This window comes from Saccostrea echinata, unplaced genomic scaffold (genome assembly GCF_033153115.1).
Source record: "Saccostrea echinata isolate AGI-Se365-2 ecotype Australia unplaced genomic scaffold, CSIRO_AGI_Sech_v1 ptg000056l, whole genome shotgun sequence".
Taxonomy (NCBI): domain Eukaryota; kingdom Metazoa; phylum Mollusca; class Bivalvia; order Ostreida; family Ostreidae; genus Saccostrea; species Saccostrea echinata.
In genome coordinates this window covers 14,398,499-14,409,527 of record NW_026889805.1, presented here as the reverse complement: position 1 = coordinate 14,409,527, position 11,029 = coordinate 14,398,499, and positions in this window count along the sequence as shown.

The following is an 11,029-nucleotide window of genomic DNA, read 5'->3' as shown; positions in this document are numbered from 1 at the left end:
AGTAGATAGAAACCGATTATATTTTTCTAGCACAAATCCTATAGGAGAAAAAAAATTCCGAGAAAAAAAAAACACTTCCTTGTTGCAAGTTAGAAAAAAAAAAGGAGAAAACGCCCAGTCACTTAATGTGTACAATGTTTTGATTCTCACAATTTCATTGTTGCAAAAGGGAAACTGATATTAGGAAGTAAAATCGATAGAGTCAACAGTATATCGTATTTATATAGTATATGACCCTAACTCAAGAATATAAACAGTCTCGTTTAAAGTCTCGTTAAAAGATCATGACATTTTGCAAGTTCTATGGTCGATACAATGATCTTGTCAGCAAAGACAGTCTATCATTAAGTCAAATGCTGACTGACATTTTCCATACGTATTGTTATGCCATTCTTTACACACTGAATTGTCTACGGATTTTACCTTTTTCTCGATCATGACAAGGAGCACACGGCGGGTGTGACTGGTTGACTAGGGCTCACTCCTATATGGACCTGATCCCACCTCTAATGTTTTGGAGGTCCATGCTTGGTCTGCTCCTGATTTGTATTGTGTGAATGGACTTTTGAGCTTGAATACTGTTCGTTATCTTCATATTTCGTAGTTTAAAAAAAGATTCTGTCAATAGGTTAAAAGATGCAAAAATATGGCAGGTCTCATATGGATACAATTTTTGATTAATCTTCTTTCACATTTAAATTCTAGTATTTTGTTCAGAGTAAAAATCAGAAAAATATGATTATTTTTAAATATTAGCAAGAACCCAATAAAAGTTAGACACTCCAACGAATCATTTTATCTGTCTACACATTAGAATTTTTAAAAAGTTCATAAGTTTGAGATATTAAAAATGTTATGTTTGACAAGTTAATTTTAGAATTGGATGTCATATTTCTCATCTTTAAATATCAGATTATATATTTAATTTCTCCATCTCTCTAAATAAATAAAAATCAAACTCTCAAATGCTTCAAACTCAATAACTGTCTATATCCTACACAATGGGAAAGTTTGTCTTCAGCAAATAGCGAAATATATACGATATTTTTTTCATAAAATATGAATTGCTTCCATCAATTTATCTAATCATTCATTATTTTCATCAAATTAAAATTTTCCAAAATTTTGGAGAAAGTGAAAGAAGTACTTACTCATTTTAATATATTATAGCGAACTTTCTTTGCACATATTGTCGCCGACTGGAACATAATGTCTCCGTCGATAACATAAGACGACAATGCTGCTATATCAAAGGAGAGGCCAGGCCCTCGTCCTGTGATGTACTTATGTGGAGATTGTTAAGAGTCCTCTGCATCAAGTATCTTTGTTGTTCTCTCTTTTAAATGTTAAGATAATAGAATTACAAACAAGCATTTGATTCTACTTTTCAATATCATTTAACTGCTAAAATGAACTGAATCAATGCATTTTTAATTAAATATAAACATTTTGAGAAGGAAAATCTGTTTTCCTCAATGTATGGTGGCATATTTCTGCCCCCCCCCCCCCCAACTTGTCAGATAATTATGTCGACTTGTCAGGTCTTTTTGTTGTCTTGTCAGATAATTATGTCGACTTGTCAGAACTTTTTGTTAATTTGTCACTTATTAACGTGGTTAAAAATTCAACATGAAAATATGTCCATGCCCACTTTAGGCCATCAGCTGACAACATATTTTTCTGACAAGTCAACAAAAAGATCTGAGAAGTCAACAAAAAGATCTGACAAGCCAACATAAAGATCTGACAAGTCGATATTTTATCTAACAAGTCAACATAATTTTCTGACAAGTCGACATAATATATTAAAAAATTCAACATCATTATCTGACAAGTCGACATAGCATCTAACAAGCCGACTTGTCAGAAAATTATGTCGACATGTCAGATAATGATGTCGACTTGTCAGAAAAATATATTTACTTGTCAGATATTAAGATGACAAGTATATGTGAGTTAGTGGCTTTGATATGCTGTAACAACAAGATACGAGTTCCTGGTCGTGATGATTTTTATCTGAAAAGTCAGCATAATTATCTGGCAAGTTGACATATATGTCTGTCAAGTCAACATAAACATCTGAGAGGTCGACATAAACATCTGACAAGTGGTGGCAGAAATATGCCATCATATCAAAGCATCCTTGGCTTAGTGTAAAATGCTGACCTTGGACCCTCCACTTTGAAAGAGGGTGTAAGGATGGAGTCTGTTTGGTCAATTTCAACAGAAATCCTTTTTGGCCCGTCATTTCCATTTCGTTATGAAGATCATATTTGAGACTCAAAGCCGAATTTTAATTAACATTCACACTTATTTAACAGAGTTTAATATATATATATATATATATATATATATATATATATATATATATATATATAAGAATGGCAGTCAACTGATTATGTTCTTCGACTATCAACTTTAGTTACTCAAGTAGAATTAATGTATTTGACTGTGTTATTTCCTGTTCCCAGACTCGTTAACTAAATTTACTAAGCGTATCAGTCTCGTGTTAAATATGCTCCCTATTGCATAAAAGCATAACATTCGATTTTTCTTAGCATTCATTGATCATTGAATGGCGACATTTCTAAAAAAAAATCATACATGCTTATAGAGAAACATGCACTAATGACTAAGAATATCAAAGGACCACTTTGAACAATGAATAATATTTTTGAGTTTTACTTTCAGACTACTTTCCAGAAGAATTTCCCAACAAATGTGAAAGTTGCTAATATTTATTGCATTTGTGTACCAGTAAATGTTATATTAAGTACCCATACTTTCAATGACGAAATTGATATCTAGGGAAGAACACGGACTCCCTGTAAACCCTGTGTAAACTATTTAACACTAATCTCCATAGTTTCCTTCCGCAGTGAAATTTAAAGGCTTCTGCATGAAACTGATTATACAATTCTTTCCTCCCAATTCCACTTATTACAGTCATGCAAAATTTGTTTTTGAAAAAAAAAATCTCCATGGGCGATATTAAACTCCATCGTTTTGTCAAGATTGTATTGATAGCTTTGTGAAATGAGGTGAAGCCCCAAACACTACAGTGAGCCTTTAAGACGCAGTTATGCTAGTAAAATATACTATAGTAATCTATAGTTAACTACAGTAAATTTTTTTTAAAAAAAAATGTAAAAGTTGTCATTATAGTAAATTAAAATGTCAAAGTAATCACTACATTTATAGTAAATTAAATCAGTTTTAAAGTTATCACTAGTGTACATCAAAGTGTCAAATTATCAATATACAAATTTAGTAAATCAAAGTGTCAAAATTATCACTATAATATATTGAATCAGTTTTCATAGTGATTCAAATTGTCAAAAAATCAATTTTCTGTATTAGAAGTCTTATTTGATTTCACAAATTAGGTATTTTTAATTATTGTTCATTTTTCTTACGTTGCCGAAGAAATATGTTTGGGTCTTGTACTTCCATGCACTTAGTATGCTGTATTTTATATTTAAAAATTTTGTTAGTATAGGGTACTTTAGAAAATTAATATTGTTCAATAACTGATTATTGCAAGATATTTCTAAAATGAATAAAGATTTGGCTCTCATTTCAGTTCGTGTTAATATAGTGAAATATGGAGATAACGAACAGTAATCAAGTTCATTGAGACAGTACAAATAGGGAGCAGAGCAAACACGGACCTCTAAAAACTCAGAGGTGGGATCAGGTATCATGGGGGGGGGGGGGGGGGTAAGCATCCCCTGTCGACCGGTCACATCCGCCGTTTCCTCATTGTCATGATCGGGCAAATGGAAAACTCCGTAGACAATACAGTGTTTAAATTGACCTAACAATTAATATGAAAAATATCAGTCAACATTCTACTTAATGATAGATTGTATTTGCTGACATGGTCATTGTATCGACCATAGAACTTGCGAAATGATGACTTCAAACGAGACGTTTGATATCCTTGTTTCATAAACTTGTTTCAATAGCTTGTCTCGTTTTAGAAATTGTTCGTACGAGGAGCATGCTCTTGCGTATCGAATCAACTGGGAGATTTAAACTCCAATGCAGGTGATAAGGATATATTGTTAAATAAGTAAAGGAAGTTGAAGTCATCACGTATATCATTAAGTTTTGTTGTTAGGTTACCATTAAGGTCTTTTTCTAGTCAAATATCCAAATTTGAAAATCATGTGTCAGACCCTGTGGTATCTTTTATTTCAAGTTCACTGGGATATATCGAGTGGACATATGAATGGAAGTAACTATTGTTAACTGATAATATGTCGTCGATATATCTAAATGTCGGGTTGAAGGCCACAGCAAATTTCTTCTTCTTCTGAAGTTTAAGTTTTTGAATAAATTCTGCTTCATATGAATTAAGAGATAGGTCTGCTAATAATGGAGTGCAATTGGTACCCATGGGTGTTCCGAGAGAAGACTTGATCTCCAAAAACTACATATATATTGTCACTCAGAAAGTCAAGCATTTTTTAGATATCTATTCAGAGTACTTGTGTGTACAGTCAGAATGTTTTCAACAAAATAATTTTGCAAATGACCAATTACAAGGTAAGTAAATTTACAAGTTCCATTTTATTGAAAAAGCAGCTGTGTATGATGCTAAAAAGCCTGGACTTTAATTCATTGTGGGGAATGATTGTGTAAAGTCTTGAAAAGTCGTACATTATAATGTTCTTGATTTTGGTAAAATTTTGTGGTTTCAAATTTTCTAAAAGTTCCATGTATTACGAATTTTGGTATTTGTATAGTGAATGGAAGATTTTAGTAGTATGACGCATTAGTAACTCACAGTATACAATTACAGTGTAAATGTCATTGAGTTTTTAAAGCAAGATCTATGTGTATAGGGTTATCATTTAACACATAACTATATAAAGTACATTTGACTGATAACCATAACAAATCAAAGTTTTCAAAGTTATCACTATAGTGATTTAGTGATCAATATAAAAAATCAAAGTTTTCAAATCTTATCATTAAAGTGTTCAATATAGTAAATCATAAGAACTTAAGCTAATCATGGTGCATTTGTGTTCTCTGAAATCAGATTGTGCGACCTGTCCCAAGGTACATGTAGTCACCTGCAGACAGCATAGCCTCTCCCTATCTGTCCTGTAATAAAAAGTTCTTGATTTTGCAGGATCTTGAAATCTTTGGTAAGTATTCAGTCTTGAGAACAGGAGCTAAATCGTACCCTAACCTCTCTCTGTATGCTTGTGCTATTAGTTTGAGTTAGAAGTATGCATATCTTTAACTAATCTTTTCTCTCCTGTTATCTTGTACGTGACTGGATTCCTGTTCTTCGTATTCTTCCTTTTCTGAAAAGAAGAAATCTATATCTGTATGATACAAAATGATGCGTTACTTACAGTGAAATAGTTTATTCATTTCTAAGAAGGATCAATATATTTCATTAAATAAATTCTTAATGTAAAGCTTATGTTTGTTATGAAATAAATTAATAATCTGTAAATGGTGCAAATACAGACCTACGTTTTAGTGTTTTCAAAATAAGGGTGCGAAAATTTAAGTCGGGGGGGGGGCAATTTTTTTTTAGATTCAGGTAATTCCATTCCCGAGAAGGACGATTATCATTTCCAAGATAATCAAAGAAAGATTATTTCTTCTCTGATAAAGTTAAATAAATAAATTTGGGGGTGGGTGCGCGGGGGACAAATAACCAGGCAAGGGCAGATTTCTTGACAGTTAAGGATGGATTATTTATTTTCAACATTTTCGAGTATTATTTATTTCCAAAATCTGCCAACCCACCCCCTCCCTCCTCAAGAATCAAATGGTTATCCCCCAAGCATTTATATCTGGAATGAATTAAACTTCTACCAAAAATTCAGTTTTAAAGCTTTATTATTTTTAATAAAACCTGCTGATCAGTCATAAAGTATTGTTTATATCATTTAGTGATTATCGTGTTTCAAGACGTCTTACAAGCGGTCTTTTGTAGGTATTACATGTATCTTAAATTGTACCTATTCTCTCTACAGTATTAATACGGGATACGCCGTATATCAGTCAGTGATTTGTTATGAACATGACTATATAATTATCAAACCTTTATATTACATTGATGATAAATTTAGAATAACCATCCCTAATTCTGAAGTGTTACCGCAAAGGCATGTTAATTACTGTAATTGTAAACAAAACACATGAGCATTGGATCAGAGATCAGTGAGTTTCCTGTGTGGGACTTTGTAACCTATTGTATATGTGTGCAATAGGTGACGCCTTCCAGCAGCTTTAGCGCCGCTGTATTCATTAATCCAGGAGACAACATCCGGTATCTTAAAGACTACAACAACAAAAATAAACATATCCAGCAACATCCTGCTCAGTTAAACTTACATGTTCTTGTTAATCAAAAGATATATTTAATTACTCACACTTTTTAGGCAGTTTAACAAATAAACAATCATGCATGAACTTGATATAAGAATCTCTCAACATTTCATTATCAAGTATGGAGAAAAATTATACAGTACATATGTATATCGTACACAATCTTTCCACCTTTTCCCAGACATGAATATCATTTTGCAGTCATTAAATGTTATTATTTTAAGGCATTTTTATTTGATTGATTGAATGATTGATTGATTACTGTTTACGAGGAGGTAATAGTATTTACCCCTTTTCATTTCTTTTTATGTCCCCGTAATCGAAGATTCGGGGGCATATAGTTGTTGCCCTGTCTGTCTGTCTAGTTGTCTGTTTGTCCGCAAAAACTTTAACCATGCCCATAACTTTTGATTGGTTAGAGCTATGGCTTTCATTTTTCACATGTGTATTCCTTGTGATAAGACCTTCCTATGAATACGTTTGACCCTATGACCTTGGAATTTGACCTACTTTTGAAAAACTTTAACTTTTGTCATAACTTTTGAACAGTTGTTGCTAGGGCTTTCATACGTCACATGTGACAGGATACCAACAATTTTGGCCCATTGACCTTGACCTTGGAGTTTGACTTTCAAAGAACTTAAACCTTGACCATAACATTTGAACGTTTATTTCTAGGGCTTTCATATTTCACGTACATTTACATGTGTATCACTTGTAACAAGACATTCACTTGGGCACCATTTGACCCTGACCTTGACGTTTTACTGTGATCTCTTGACCTGCAGTTTGACTTGCATTTGGGAAACTTTAACCCTCGCCATATGCTGCCATACGGGAGCATCAGTGTTTCACAAACACATCTTGTTTATTTCAGCTTTTTAAAAACATTCCTGAAATCACATTCAAAGGTATTATACTGGTAAACTTCCATTACTTTGAATATCACATGTTCTATATATAAGTATATTTATTAATATTATGTTGCAGGTAACAAAAGTTGATGCAATAAAAGAAAAAAAGAAATTATACAATATGGGTGCATGCAATCATTGGTATGTCGAGGTTATAATATCTTCCTCATTACAACTGAGGTAAAGCGAAATTTAAGATCTTGAAAGGACACATGTTTTCAAATGTCGGAAATTTCTCATTCACATGGAAATGAAACCTATAATTATAAGCATTCGATTTGAATCTCAAGACATTTCGTTGGGGAAGACTATTTTTGCGCAGAACAGTTTTAACGTCGCGCACCATTTGTTCTATTTTCTCTCAAGTTACTCAAAATGACAGGAAAGAACGCGATTCTCTTGCATCGGGGGGGGGGGGGGGTATTTGCATGTATTATGTATTTAGAGATAGATAAAGAAAGCTCCACTCTAAAACACACTTGTACAGACTACTCGGAATGAGAATTAGCCCTTCAACATGGTGAACACTTAGAAAACGCGGTCTATATTGTACATTTAATGAATTGACTACTTTGCTTACTACTGTTCCATGAATACATTAATGAATAAACCAAATTATATTTTACTGAATTCTTTTCATTATTCTTGAAGAACGTATACATGTAGTTGATGTTGATGTACACGATATTGAAGTTAATTTTAAATTCTGATTTTAAGATTCCCATGTTTATTATGACTTTCGTTTCTTTTAATTTTTTCATAAATTATAATATTTACAAAATACATGTGTATTTTGTCAATAAATCCATTTAGTAGTTTTTGTTGTTATTTTTGTCTGGTTATTATTTTTTTTGTTTTTTGCTTCTGTTTTTGTTGTTGTTTTTTTTTTCGGGGGTGGGGTGGGGGGATTTTGAGGTGGCCTATTGCTATCCGTTTTGTCTGTCCTCGTTCGTCGTGCGTTAACATTGAACATTTTCTGCTTCTTCTTTGAAACCGCTGAACCAATTCCAACCGATTTTGGCATATAGCATCTATGGGTGAGGGGGAACAAAAATTGTGAACTCCACGGTCCCCTGGGGCCTGAGGAGTTGGGCAAAATTATTGCAATGTTTAAAATTCTTCTTCTTTTCTCCTGGACATCAAGTAGTCAAACTGTTGTCATGATTGTAATAAGCATTGAGCCCTCTACCAGAATTGTGAAATTCAGGACCCCAGGGTCAGGGGTTCTGGTGCTAGGGCGGGCTATATAAATCATATAGTGAAAGTGCATTATTTTTTTGAAAATCTTCTCTGCTCCTTGGTCAGAGGTGGGGCTCATTGATAATATATCTTTGGTCATTAATTTTTAGAAAGTGCTTTCTTCCACGATTTGGTAAGACGAGTATAATTGATCGCAGCTCAGGATCAAAGAAATAATAATTATGGTGGTGTAGAGGTTTTACTTGTTAAAAAAACAAAAAACAAACTTGATTTCAAGCTTGATTTCAGGCTTACCAAATCGTGAAAGAAAGCACTTTTTGAAAATTATTGACCAAAAATGTATTAGAAATTTGTATTAAGTGTTTTACACAAAATTCTCGTGACTGCCTCTTGAAGATAAATATTATCACAAATAACAAGAACACGCCCAATATAAGTGGTTGATAATTTCCACACTTCCCTAACCTTATCATCGATTTCTTATTCATGGTCAGAGCTGCAACTATGTCTTAAGGAGGCCATTCTGTATAAAAATACAGAATACCAGTGCAAAATACTTTTCTCTCTTTCTCTCTCTCTCTCTCTCTCTCTCTCTCTCTCTCTCGTGGGGCTGTAGGTCAAGAAAAACACACTTAAATCCACAAACCTTTCTGCAGCAGTGCAACAGTGTGCACTTGACCCCTCCAGTCTCGAGTAACATATCTATATTTGAAGTTAAGACTCATGCTTTTGGATTATCAATCCTCCCTAGTCTCACACAACTTCTATATATACTTAGTATACATGTATCATAATTTTTAAAAACTTATCTGGATAAAGTATTGCTATTGCCGATTGGAAGTGTTTTTACTTACATTTACAAGTATACACTTTATCAAAGTGATATATACATAAATGTACAAGTACATACTAGTACTTCAAACGCGTTTTTATCGAAGGACTACAGCACGGAATAATACTGTATAGGGGATTAATTTCACGGGTTGTAATTTTCACGTTTTTCTCTAATCGGACACGATCGCGGTTTGTTGAATTCGCGGAATCGGTGTATAATAAAAGTTACCTCCCTTGTCTTTATCCGTGTAATCCATAGCTAATATAGCAAGAACGACATTTATCAGCGTTATGTATTCACTTCACGAACAGGGTAGGTTTATATAAAATGATTAGATTTAGTAGTTAATGGATGATTAATCAAAACAAGTGCGGTTATTATTTTTTTTTTACTATAAACGTCAAATGACTTTCCTATATGCTTTTACCATGAGTGCATGTGTACACATCTTTCCGACGGTATACACATCGCAGGGAAAAAAACAACTGGACGCTAATAAATGTATTAATGTAGGTAGACGTAACAACATCCTTCCATATCTTCAGCAAGTTCGATAGTTACTCGAATGATATTTTTTAAATCCAAAATTTCCATAAAAACTAATACGCATAATGCTAATGCAGGTAACAAATACACGTGGTAACGTTACGCACGGGTAATCAAAACCCATGACCCATGTGTTTTGATTGATGAAACATGTATCTATTAAAACAGCTTTTTAACAATAAATACAGGTTATTAGCGCTTTTTTGAATTAAAGTAAAGCGTGATAATTAAGATAATTGAATGACAAGTACTATTCGTAATTACTGAATGACCATATATTGTACGTACACGTATATATACCTTTCGTATAGTCTATTCTCAAATTTCCAAATAAAACACTGAGGTTTAATATTTAAAACTTATTCACTGTTTCTTGAATTCACGGATTTATTAACACCGTGAATATAGCGAATATTAACACCGCGAGTTATTTTCCCCCTATACAGTACTAGCACGTTAATTATAGATTCTCATTCTAGGAACAATAAGACAGGTTTAATTTGTTGTCCATCACACAGATTCTACATAATTCTTTAATTTAAAAATTACAAATTATTTTTGTTTACAGTTTTAAATTGAAATATTTAAAAAATGAAGTAAATGTTATTTTAATTTTTAGAAAAGGTGCTGCGGTTTCTGCAATAACTTCTGTATAGGACCACCTACATGCAAGTATGCTTATCTACATAATCAGGAAGCACGAATAGCGCTAGCAATGTTCAGGTCTAGTTAGAATTAAAAGTAAGGAATACTGAAGTTATCTGAAAGCAAATTTACTTTGCAAATACTTTATTATTTTTTGCCTTTATATATTTAATTATGATTTATAATAGCGAAATAACTTTATTTAATATCAGTGTGTGCTAAAATAAGCAAAAAAGGGGTTTTACATTATAAATGTTTTCAGCTTTTAGGTGAAATATCAGATTACAAGGAAAATTTAAAAGAAGAACTCCACCCATTATATAGGGTATAGTATTATCCTAAAAAAATATAAATGGTGCGATCTGTCATGTGGTAATAATGTTGTTTGACATGGCACTCCTTTGACATCTTAGAAAGTGTCAATGAACAATAACACCTTTCACCTTGGATGCCAATTTCTCGGTTCTGGGGTTTGAACGTTCTTTGGGGAAAAATCTTAACGATCGATTTATTCTTGTTTCCTGCTTTC